The sequence below is a fragment of the Dermacentor albipictus genome, chromosome 1 (genome assembly GCF_038994185.2).
Source record: "Dermacentor albipictus isolate Rhodes 1998 colony chromosome 1, USDA_Dalb.pri_finalv2, whole genome shotgun sequence".
NCBI classification, from domain to species: domain Eukaryota; kingdom Metazoa; phylum Arthropoda; class Arachnida; order Ixodida; family Ixodidae; genus Dermacentor; species Dermacentor albipictus.
The window spans coordinates 5,708,136-5,721,068 of NC_091821.1; the positions used below are offsets into that span (position 1 = coordinate 5,708,136).

At 45.6% G+C, this 12,933-nt stretch overlaps 1 protein-coding gene across 9 annotated transcripts in view; it reads left to right on the plus strand.

Moving 5' to 3' along the window:
• Nucleotides 1-12,933, plus strand: part of Ctl2 (Choline transporter-like 2) — a 608,937-nt gene that overhangs the window by 551,705 nt on the left and 44,299 nt on the right. The gene's annotated exons all lie outside the window — the stretch shown is intronic.

A 12,933-nucleotide genomic window follows, 5' to 3' on the forward strand; every position in this document is an offset into this window, starting at 1 on the left:
AGCATGCACCGGAAGCACGTATCTGAATGCACTTTTTAGAGCTTCAATCCGACTACTCATATCCTGATTCCTATACTGATTCATCTAAGTCTCTTGCCGTTGTTTCACATGCAGCAGTTGGACCATCTTTTTAGAAATCCGACGTCCTGTACCCGCAAACAAGTATCTTCACACCAGAGGCCTAGGCAATATTATCGGCAGTTAAACACATTAACGAATTGAAATTACAAAAAATGGTCATATTTACAAACTCGTTAAGCGTCTTAAAAGCCTTTTTGTGTCTGCATGCATGATAATCTTGTAATTATTGATCTTTATTCAATCCTGTGTACAGCCAACACATCAGATCAACATGCATAATATGCTGGGTGCCTGGACACTGAGGGATTAAAGGCAACATGCTCGCAGATAGCAACATCCATAACAAGGAAAGCTAGCAACTGCTCGATCACTATCTCCACCGCAGACTTAAAACTGTTCTTGTGCAAAAAATTCCTCAATTATTGGCAAAGAATGTAGTGTAGTCAAACATCAAATAAGCTCCATTTTATTAAGCAGTGTTTAAGAAACTGGCCACCAACAACAAAAGTATGGGGAACTGAGGTAATTTTTGCCAACTTTGGTTAGGCCGTACATATGGTATGCACCCCTTCCTTTTAACCTGCGATGAATCTCCTAACTGTGGTAAATGTGGCCAGATACAATTGAACCTCGCAATAACGGAATCGGTGGGCAACGCAAAAAAAAAATCACTTTTACAAGGATTTCATTGTTGCAAAATGAGACGGCACAGATAGGTAATGCGTCGCAGAACGTAATTTTGCTGTCGAAATTCTGTCAGCCTACTTTGGCAAGCTCTGCTCGAGGATATAGAACCACACTGCCGACAGCACAAAGTGCACCGCATGCATCGATCAGCAGTGGCAGCACTGCTGGGGAGCAGTATTCTCGATCAATGGCTTTCAGAGATACGATCACTTTTGTGAAATTCTGCATAACTTGGTACTGGATGCTTCACGCATGCAGCGGAATTTCTCCAGCGCACGCTGTCACCCGCAGGCGCCGATGCGTCCAGTGCCGAGCGCGAAGGGGATTGTAACCAGTATACTTGAAGGTAGTCCTGGATTCGTCTTCACTGACGATTGCTCAATCATGGCCCGATGCATGGCGCTCCATGCTGTGACCACCATCTCAGGCGCCATAAACAATTCCGCGTCTGTGGTATGTGGATAAACAATTCCACGTCAGTGGGATGGGGATTTCCTTGTTTTCACTGCATTTTTCTCTCCTAGGCGCACATTACACACTGCACTAGGTGTGTAGAAACCATCGTCTCATGTCTGTAGCAACATGCTGCTGCTTCAAACAAGTGATCAACAAACGAGATGGCAGACATGACGTGTTTCTGGCGCGATCGCTACTGGTGATTGGTTGCTTTATTGTGTTAACTATATAGACACTCGAAGCACATTTTTGTCATCACCGTCGGCGTTGCTGTAATGTTCCGTATAAAGTTCAAGAGCAATAACATGGTCGCCGCGTGTCGCATGCTCAATGTGCGACTAAAAGCACGCGAGGGAAGCCGACCATTGCCGCTCAATCTGCCGTGCACAAACAAAGAAAACGGAAAGCTAACGCGCCTTTTTTGGGCGAAAGGCCGTGTGGGGGGGGGGGGAATGGAAGGTGGGGGGGGAATGGAAGGTGGGGGGGGGGCATTGTGCTCTGGCAGCAATTGTGTATTTCACGACCGGGCCCAAGGGGAACTGATGATAGCGGCTCAATCTCGTGCGCCATATACGGAGGCAAGCACGGAGGCAGCCCAGGAGAGGGGGAATGGGGTAGGCAGCTTTAACTCCGTTAAGAAATGCTATAGCCGTGCACACCATATCTTGATAGTCATCTGCAGATGGCTTATGCTTTTTCATTCGTTCATTCATTCATCTTTATTTCCCTAAAGACCCCTCGAGGGGGCATTACATAAGGCTTTTTTTATTTTTTATTTTTTTTACGCAGAGTATTGTTGACACAACCAATGCGATGTTACATTTTTTTGTTTATTTATTTTTTTAACATACTGTTAGTCCCACTGGGACTGTTACAGGAGTGGATTTATCTGCAAGATACAGGAATACAGTATACAGTACGGTACAGTAATACGCCAGTTACACATCAAGCGGGCAACAATACAAACAGTATACAGTATAGTACAGTAATACGCCAGTCACACACCGAGTGGGCAACAACACAAAAACGGAAAAAAATCACTTTGATATGCTATGCATGAAGCTTGATGGGCAGGGGATAGTGGTGATGTTGTGAGAAAGGCCATTCCAGTCTTTTGCTGCTCTGGGAAAAAATGAAGCAGAAAATGTTTTAGGTCGGGCACTTGGGCAAGAAACTTGTAATGCATGACCAGTGCGGTGAGATATGTAAGCTGCAGGGATAATGTAAGGAGCGCAGTTAAGTGGCGAGTGAAAACTTGTGAAATAGAAAGAGGGTTGCAATGCGTCGGCGACAAGACAAAAGTGGTAAGTTACATTCGGCTTTGAGGGATGAAGCACTAATTTCATATGGATACGACGCATGAATGAATCTAGCAGCACGATTTTGAACAGATTCTTGGGTATCAGTGAGACCTACTTTGGGTGGGTTCCAGATGGGAGATGCGTACTCTAAAGTCCTCACTAATGATTTGTAAGCAAGTAGTTTTACATGTCTCGGAGCATTACGTAAATTACGTTTTAAGAAACCCAAAGTTCTGTTAGCTGATGATGTGGCTTTAGCAATGTGCGTGTTCCAAGACATATTGTTGGATAACTCCAAGGTACTTATAAGCGGTTACTGATTCAATGGGGACGTTAGCTATGTTATAAGTGAAGTGAAGGGGAATTTGACTAGTAAAGGAAATGAGTTTGTATTTAGTAGGGTTTAGGGACATTAGCCAGTCATCACACCATTGTACTACGTGGTCGAGGTCTTGTTGTAGAATCATATGGTTAGATAGGCTAGTAACGGTTCGATAAACACCGCAGCCGTCAGCAAACATGCGGATATTAGAAGATACATGCAAAGGTAGGTCGTTAATGTATATTAAGAACTGAAGAGGACCGAGGACAGAGCCTTGTGGCACCCCCGATGACACTGGAAGTGGGCTGGATAATTTATTTGTAAACACTACTTGTGAACGGTTAGTCAAGAATTCTTTTATCCAATTTAGTACATTCGGGTGCAAGTTTAAGAAGCATCATTTTAAAATTAGGCATTTGTGGGGTACTTTATCAAAGGCTTTCGTGAAGTCAAGAAATAAGGAGTCAGTTTGTACGTTAATGTCAAGGTTAGCATGAAGGTCATCAACAAAGATGGCAAGCTGAGTTTTGCAAGAGAGACCCCTGTGAAACCCATGTTAAGAATGGTGAAAGAAGTTATGAGGGTCGAGGAAATTCATGATGTAAGAGTAAATGATGTGTTCCATGAGTTTGCAAGGTATGCTGGTCAAGAAAATTGGTCGGTAGTTCAGAGGTGAGTTTTTGTTACCGGATTTCAAGATGCGAACGATCTTTCCCACTTTCCAGTCATCTGGAATGATACCTGTTGAAAGAGATTGCAAAAATTATAAAACAAAATAAGCCAAAGCAATGTGACCTATATTTTTCAACAGTTTCGCGTTAATGTCGTCCAGTCCAGATGCCAATGACAACTTGGTCTTTTTGATGAGGGATGAGATACCATCAACAGAAAAACTGATTTCAGGCATGGAAGATGTGATACGACATGAAAACATAGATAAGGAAATGTACTTCTTTAATGAAGACAGATGAAAAGGCCTTGTTAAAAGCATCGGCACATTCAGCGTCTGAAATGGCCTCTCCAGAGTCGTTGGCAAGAGTGGTAGAAGCTACTGCTTAGGGGCTAATTATCTGCCAAAACTTGTGGGGGTTATTAGTTCACATATTAGGCAAATCATTGTTAAAGAAAGTGAATTTGACGTTACAGATTCCTGTGAGATAAGCTGTTTCAGCTGTATAATACTTGTCCCAGTTTTGGGTGCCCCCTTTAAGTTTGGCATTCCGGAATGACCGGTTTTTTTTCTTGTTATCCAGGCGGTGCAAAATTTTGTTGAACCATGGTTTTTGGCTGTTTACGCAGATAGTAGTTTTAGAGATGAACGTATGTATTAGCTCAATTAGTTTCTGCTTAAAGGTGAGCCAGTTTTTCTGAACAGAACATTGGTAAAAATTGGCCTCATATGTCGGTAAAAAGGTGCAAAGTTCGTTATTTATGGCATCATAATTACCTTTATTGTATAAGGTTATTGTTTTCTTGTGCGAGGGATTTGCAGTAGGGGAAAAACTGAAATCTACATGAATAACGTTATGGTTACTAATTTCACGGAGATAGTGAATCGAAGACAGGTTATCGGGATGGGTTGTCAGTATTAAAGCCAGAATGTTAGAGGAATCGCAAGTGACACGCGTTTACTGAATTATAAACTGCATTAGGTTATAATCAAGGCAAACATCAAGAAAGTCTCTAGCTTCAGTTGTGTTAGCCGTAGCAGTTTCTTCGCTCCAATTAGTACCAGGAAAATTGAAATCGCCAAAAAGAATGAGATCGGCTCTAGGATGTGTCAAGGTAAGCTGGCTTAAAATATTACTAAATGCGCGAGAAAAGTTAGGATAGTTATATTGGGGGCCTATAGCAAACGTTCAATAATACAAATTGTGGTAAAGCTTGAAATAATACCCATAAAATTTCTAAGTCAGAGTCAATGTTAATTACAGAACATGGTAATTGTTTACTAGCTGCAATGAGAACACCGGCCCCACGATGCCTTTGCGGTCTTTCCAATAGACATTGAAATTTGGTAAATCGTCAAGTACTTCTGCGTCGGCAGCATCGCTTGACAGTCGTGTTTGGGTTAGTGTCAGAATACTGCTATCTGAAGACTTGACAAGATGAGACAAGGGATCACGTTTGGGTATGAAACTTAGTATGTTAGTGAAAATTACTGAAAAAGAAAGGTTAGCTTTTGGTCTAGGATGAAAACTGGCAATAACTGCTTGACGCAGATATGGTTGCTACATGATTTCTTGCACTGCTTTTGAAGTTTCATTGAATAGACGGCGCTTCAAGCTGATGTGCAGTGTTTTAGAGCGTAGGGAAAATGGAGCAGATTTCTGTCTTGCAAATTTGACCAAGTGACTTCTGGCATTCTGAACCCTGCGCGAGAAATCCTCACCTATGTTGTAGGGCGTTCGTTTCAACTTACGTCCGTTTGAAAGGATCCCGTCTTTTATTTTGTGGAATGCGAATTTAGCTATTATCGGCCTACATCTCCCACCCGAGTGGCGGCCTAAGCGATGCTCACAGTCGATTTCTTTAGGGTTAATATCTATACCTAAGTGGTCACGGCAATGTCAAATGATTATTTGCTCCAATTCCGCATACGATTCAGATGGCTTGGTGTCTGGAAGGCTGTAGAAAATTCTATTGTTACCTCGCGACCTGTTTTCAGCATCATCCAAATGTGCCTCAATATCATCTGTTAGCCGTGCTGTATGAACGGTGTTATTTTTGATAAGTTCTAGTGCGGCTTGGAGGGATGGCAGAGAATGGTAATATTTTTCAATATTGGCCATTCTCTTAGTTAGATCAGATAGGGTTTGCTCTGTTGTTAATAGTTGCTTCTTTAAACCCTGCACTTCACTTATTAGCATTGACTGGCCCGCGGAAAGCTTTTGTAGTTCCACGAGAATTGGATCAGGGCAGGGGTTTGACTCTATGTCACCCGATAACAAAACATAACAGCAACTGAACAACATGAGCACACTCGCCAACGGTCTCACAGCAACAACATGGGCTCGGTAGCTGCAGCAAGAAGTAATTGCTAGTCTTCTCAGTAAAGAGGGATTGTGATACACCAACCTGCACAAGAAGTAGTGGGTTTGTAGATGACGACACGAAGCAGCCACCAAGCCCACGAAGCGTGGCTGACAGTTGCAGCTTATTTATAATTGGCAACGTAGCTGATGTTGGTGACGATGGCGCTGTCCGTCTACCATCCAGGGCCTGGCTCAGCAGCAGTGGCGACAGGAAGGCAGACAGTGGCAGGTTGAAGCTTGACGCGTTGACAGTTGCCCGCTGGATAGTGGGCAGAGCAAAGTCGTAGCACAGCAATGCACAGGCCAGCGATGTGTCAGCAGTAGCAGTCACACCGGCAGCAAGAAGCAGATGAGCGAGGACAGCAGATAGCATCTGCATAGCAAGATGTAGCAGGTTTGTAGGTGATGACACGAAGCAGCCACCAAGCCTGCTGTGTTCTCGCCACTCTTGCATTGAAGGGATAGACTGCACGAAGGTCACTTTGCTCCCTGCTGCTGCCGTGCTTGCTCACAATAGTGTTTGGACAGTGGGTGCCTGCGCTCATCAAGTGTGATGTGTTCATATTTGCTCGTGTGCGCTGACATGGCCATGCTTGTTAATTCACTTAGTCAGTGAATGTTCCCAAGTTTATCTGGCCAGTAAAACTGCTTTCCTTACTTCGTATAGCAGTGCACTTATTTGCTATTGCAATCGATGCTTTGCCTTGCGGGTGAAACTGCAACTTTTTGTAAAAAAGAATAAAAAATGGTGGCACCCACGCAAGTGTAATGTAGTGGTATTTTACGCAATTGTAGTGCAAAGCAATTGCATTTGAGCACATTTTGAAGCCTGCTAGCCTTGCGTGAGTAAGTAATATGCGGGGTTACATTCCAGCAAATTTCGTTGATGCGGGATTGTAGCACCGCAACATTTTGTTGTCGAGAGGTACGAAATGCATTGAATATCCTATGGGCATTCGCCGGCCTTATGAAAATATTTCATTGCCGCGAGAATTTCGTAGTCGCAGGATTTCGTCATCGCAGGATGTCGTCACAGCTTTCGACTGTACTAACCATGCTCCACACCTTGCTAGGGCGTCGGGAAGCAGAAGCTCAAAGGAAATGGCGCTTTCATCTAATGTAACTATGGCACATTCCCCTTCATCCGGCATTGTTTCTTGGATTAAAACTGTTTTTTGACCATAAATCACTTTTAAACTTTTTATGTGATGTTGACTTACTGCAGGTTGTAAGTCCACGACATTCGTAGCACATTCTTTCACCAGAGGCTGCTGCGATAGTAGCATTTGGTATAGAATATGTCTCCAGTTCCTTGTGCTTAAGACCTCTGTTGAGGCTGCTGTGCCACTTACAGCGATGTATTTTAGTATGTAACCTCCTTGTAATATATAGTTTGTACATAGTACACCTCATTTGTCATTGTCATAGTTTTAATACATATATATTTTATGCAGTTTTCAGCTAATGTTTTAGGCCTCTATACAGCCGTGTTTCATGCACCCCTTGTGATTCACAGTTCCTGCACCACTGACAAGCCATTATCGTTGCCTTGGCACTCTTTAGCCACATCTGGCCCTTGTGTCAATAAACCCCACTAATCATCATCATATATGCATGTGCTGTCGTGCTGCTTCGTCATTGTGCAGAACGTAGTCAATAGTGGACTTGCTTTAACTATGTGACCATGTCTATGTTTTGTTGCAAGTAGGGTCCAGGTTGGTGTTGTAGTGGGTGGCAGAGTGACTGAGACGATCCAAGAGCATGTACCGCACTGTTTTATTTCAGTGACGGCGAACTAGATATATAGGCTGCTTGCCTATGACGTAACATAAAAAGAACGAATCATGTTTGACACGTGTGGCACAGCACTTCATATCACTTCTCCCTTTCTTTTAAAACTGCAGTCTTTGCACGGGTATTCGTTGTCGGGTAGACCTCCGTAAGACCGGCGGACTTGGGGGAGAGAGAGCCTGTTCGGCTGGGAGGGACGTTGGAGGTGTTGTCGAAGGAACAGGCGCTGCGCCACTTGCTTCTGGAGTGGCCAGGCTGCACCGGGCTTCTGGTGTTGACGTGGGCCGATTCTTGTTGTCCGGGCTGGGTTGAAGCGAGTTGGGAGCCTCCGCTTTTGGGGTCACGGGTGACACAGGCACGCGACGGAAAATTTGGTCGAAGTGACGTCTGGCTAGGCCATCTGGAGTGTCGACCGTTACAAGGTGTGAACCCTCTGTGCTCTTGACGATGCCTGGACACCAACGCTTCCCTTGGCCAAAGTTGCGCACCCACACCTGGTCGCCGGAGTGGAATCTGGGAGGCTGCGAGTAACTTCGAGGTAGAGAAGGGACGCAAGTATCCAAGCGCGAACGAATTTGGTAGTTCAGCAGCATCTCTGAAGGAGACTTGCCGCACGGTATTGGGGTACGTCGATAGCCTAGAAGCACTCGCGCTAGTTTTGTTTCGAGATCGTTCACCATCGAGTGCTTAAGAAGGCCATCCTTTATTGTGCGGACCGCACGCTCTGCGAGACCATTAGATTGTGGGTGGTACCGCACACTACGTAGATGAGTTATGTAGTTGACAGTCATGAACTGGGAAAACTGCTGACTTGCAAACTGAGGCCCATTATCTGATACAACTGTTTGTGGCAAGCCAAAACGCGCAAACAATTCTCGAAGCCGCGCCATTGTGACTTCTGTGGTCACCGACTTAACGGAAAGTGCCTCAATCCATTTAGTATGCAAGTCGACGACTATCAACAGCATGCGTCCCTTTATCGGTCCGGCGTAATCAATGTGAAGCCTTGACCATTTGGTTCCCGTTTCTGGCCAACAGATAGGAACCTGTCGATGGGGCATTGGCTGAGCTTGTACACATGAGATGCACGAATGTGCAAGGCTTTCGATCTCACCATCCAACTCAGGCCACCAGAACAGCGTCCGAGCCAGTCTTTTCATCGCAGATGCACCCTGGTGTGACCGATGTAGCTCAGTGAGCATGGAGACTCGCGTTTTGTGGGGTACGACGATGCGATGACCCCAGTAGAACAGGCCTTCTATGCTTGACCGCTCCAGTCTTCTGCAAAAATAAGGTTGAAGGTGATTGTGACACGGTGACAAGCGTTTTGGCCATCCATTCAGTACAAAGTGCTGCACAAGGCTAAGGTTTTCATCTCCGTTCGTCAGCGCCCGTATGGCATCCGCTGGCACAAACGAGCTGTCAAGGGTGTCTGAAGACAACACGTATTCTGGTAAGGTGCCCTATCGTCAAACGTCTGTTATCGGCACGGGCAAGCGGCTGAGTGCGTCCGCGTTGGCGTTTTCCTTGCCGGTCTTGTACTCTATGCGGTAGCTATATTGGCTTAGAAACAGAGCCCATCTCTGAATACGTGCCGACGCCATTGGGGGCACAGGTCGATTCTTGTAGAAGTCCCACCAGTGGTTGGTGGTCCGTGACCAATATAAATAGCGGCCCAGCAGGTAGTCTCGAAACTTTGTTACTCCGAATACCAGTGCAAGCGCTTCCTTCTCGAGCTGAGAATAATTCTTTTCACCGTGTGTTAACGTGCGTGAACGGAAGGCAATGGGCTTATCCAATTTTCCAATTCAGTGCGAGATTACGGCACCTAAACCCGAAGGTGACGCATCGCATTCCAAACGCACTGGTTAGTTGGGATCGAAATACGTCAGAACAGGCGAACTCAGAAGTGTTTGTTTAGCCTTGAGATATGAATTTTCCTGCACCGTTCCCCAGTGCCATTTATGCTCTTTTTCAAGCAAAAGATACAACGGCACCAGCATCGTTGACATGCGTGGCAAGAACCTGTGATAATAAGTCAACAGACCCAAAAACGAACGCAGTTCGCTCACATTCGTAGGCGGTGGCGAGTCGCGTATTGCTGATAGGTTCATCTCAAGCAGATGCAAGCCGTCTTTGTCAATGCGATGGCCCAGGTAGACGATTGAGTCTTTGTAAAAATGGCATTTTTCGGCCTTCAGCTTGATACCATTTTCTTGAAGCCTGCGCAAAACGTCCCGAAGCACCGAGCCATTATCGTCTTGACGTTCCGCTATCAATACATCGTCCAAATACACCTGCACGGCTGGAAGACCGGCCAGGACCGTTTCCATGCGCCGCTGAAAAATCGCGGGAGCCGAGGCAACTCCTAACGGAAGACTGTTATTGCAGAACAACCCCTTGTGAGTGTTTATCACGGCCAACTTCCCCGCCTCCTCATACAATGGGAGTTGGTTATATGCATCCTTAAGGTCCAATGTTTGGTAAAGGGTACTGCTCAGTTATGCACGCAGCATTGATTGTGGTTTTGAAATCGCTGCAGATGCGAAGGGAGCCGTCTTTCTTCTGTACTGGTACGATTGGCCCCGCCCACACAGAATGTGCTATGGGCGATAATATGCCTTGCTCTACTAAACGGTCCAGCTCAGTTTCCACTTTTTCACGAAGAGCATAAGGAATTGACCGCACCTTGTGGAACTTCGGTTGGGCGCCTTCTCAAATGTGGAATTTCACAGGTGGCCCCTGAATGTTTCCAAGTCCTGGATCAATAAGAGCAGGAAACTCGGTCCTGATGCTGTCGGGATCTGCTGACGTCGATTGAACCGTACCGAGAAACCCGGATGGCAAAAGCGAGAACGCTTAGATTAAGTCCCTTCCGCAAAGGCTGGGACCCGAGCAGCCTGTAACTATCAGTGTGGCAGGTACAGTCTTCCCCGCAAAATGGGCTTCAAGGTGCAGTTCACCGACAATGGGTAGCTTGCCCAAGTAACAGTTGAGCGTGTGTTTGCATTTCGATAAGCGTGGCCAACTCAGACGGTGCTTTAGATACACCTCCTGCGGAATGATAGAAAACGGTGATCCCGTGTCAATAATCATGTTCAAGGGCACGCCACCCCAGCGGATAACTCTGCGGAACGCCTGGAGCAAAGATTTCTTTTCCCGTGATTCCTGCAATGTGAAGACTGATGAAATATCGCCTTCCTCCGTTTCGGATACAGCGCTCTCAAAATGAACTGCGTTAGCGACGCCATCGCGCCTATGACCAGCCCGGAGCCCCGACTTGGAGCGGCATTTTCTTGCGAAATGACCAGTCTTCCGACAGCGAAAACACTGCTCCTTTTTGTGCGGACAGTCGCTTGTTTCGTGATCGTAGTTTCCGCAGCGTGCGCACTCAGTATGGCTTTGCTTATCTTTGGTGAAGGTCTGATATCGGCGCGATTTACTCGCTACAGTGCACACTGCTGCCTCATTATCAGGTCTAGTCATGGCGCTTACTTCCAGTGCGGCTGTCTCTGCCGCTATGGCAATCGTTTCAGCTTGGGCAAGTGTGAACTCAGTTTTTTCAAGCAGCGTCTGCTGCACCGCCCGATTTCGGATGCCACAAACAATGCGGTCCCGTAACATGCGGTCCAAACTGGTGCCGAAGTGACAATTATCCGCAAGCTTGCATAGCTCAAGAACATAGTCCCGGACAGATTCGCTTGCAGCCTGATCCCTTGTAAAGAACTTGTAACTTGCGGCAACCTCATTAGTCTTCGGCGCATAGTGGTTATTTAGGATGGTAAGTGCTTCCTTGTAACTCGGGGCATTTACTTTCTGGGGGGCGCACTGTTCAGCAAGAACGCCTACCGTCTTCGTTGACAGTGTCAAAACCAAGAGCGCCCTTGTCTTATCATCTGTCTTAATATCATTTGCTTCAAAAAATGCCTCCAGTCGAGTCAAGTAAATATCCCACTTATCTTGATTTTCGTTGAAACTTGGGGTACCGAGGTTCGTAGCCAGGGCCATGACCGCCGATGCTCCGTAGACTCGATTACTTTCAGTACCCAGCAGGAGTCCCAGCGCTACCGAGACGCCACTGTTCGTGGCGGGGGCTCCGCGGGGTGGTCACCCTCGTCGCCACTGTTGTAGCGGTTGGCAGAGTGACAGAGACAATCCAAGAGCACGTACCGCACTGTTTTATTTCAGTGACAGCGAACTAGATATATAGGCTGCTTGCCTATGACGTAACATAAAAAGAATGAATCATGTTTGGCACGTGTGGCACAGCACTTCATATCAGTTGGCTATGTGTAGGTTGCATTAACTCTTACCTTACCGCGCCCATTGGGCATCATTAGCCCGCTATCGATGGTTTGAAACACCACTTTCGAGACCTTCTGCGCCGCTCACAGACACTGCGCCATCGGATATAAAGGAAGAGAACTTTATTTTTGTATTTAAGCTGTTCAATTTCTTCCCGCCGAGCGGTAATTTTTGAACGCGCTCCAAAGTTTCGCAATCATCACAGTAGAAAGCAAAAATGGCTGCCTCCGGGAGCGATGCGCACACTTCAAAAGATCGCAGATGTCGTGATTTCGATGCATCTGCGGCTGATTTTATTGATGGATCAAGCAGCAGCGAGTCTGAGAATGCTGCCTTTTCGTCGGACTTTGTGCGGCCGCCCAACTGTAGTGCTTGTAGTTAAATTTTTATTGTGGAATAGCCGTTCAATGGAATATTTATATTTTTTTGGAGATGGTGCTTATTAGACAGCAATATATTTTGTATATCTCATGATCTTTGTTACATTTATTTGTTAGTAGATACAAGCGTGTCTTCACACCCTTTGTTCAATTTTATCCCACAATCTTGAATCTTTTTTATGACATGCATCTCATTATTAAAACATTTATGTGTGAAAAGTGCATTCATTCTGCTTTTTGTTTATTTATTACATAAAATATTGAGTGCAGTAGTTCCTTCAGCAAAATAATATCTGGTGTAACGTACAAAAGACACCTATTATCCCTACAGTAGGGAGAGTTAACTAGCTCGCGGAGGCCAGCTGACTTTTTTCGTAGCCATCTAGCTCAGTTATGCGGCAGTTGAAATCACTTATAAGGAGGACTGGCTTGTTCTTGTAGGTTTGTTCTATATCTTTTCAATACAGTCAAATATTGCTATTCCATGCTTGTTCCGAGCTGGTAGCTGTGTATGTAACACATATGTTGAGTGGGTGTTTATCAGTTTTCACTATAGTCCGCATATGTTCTTGGCA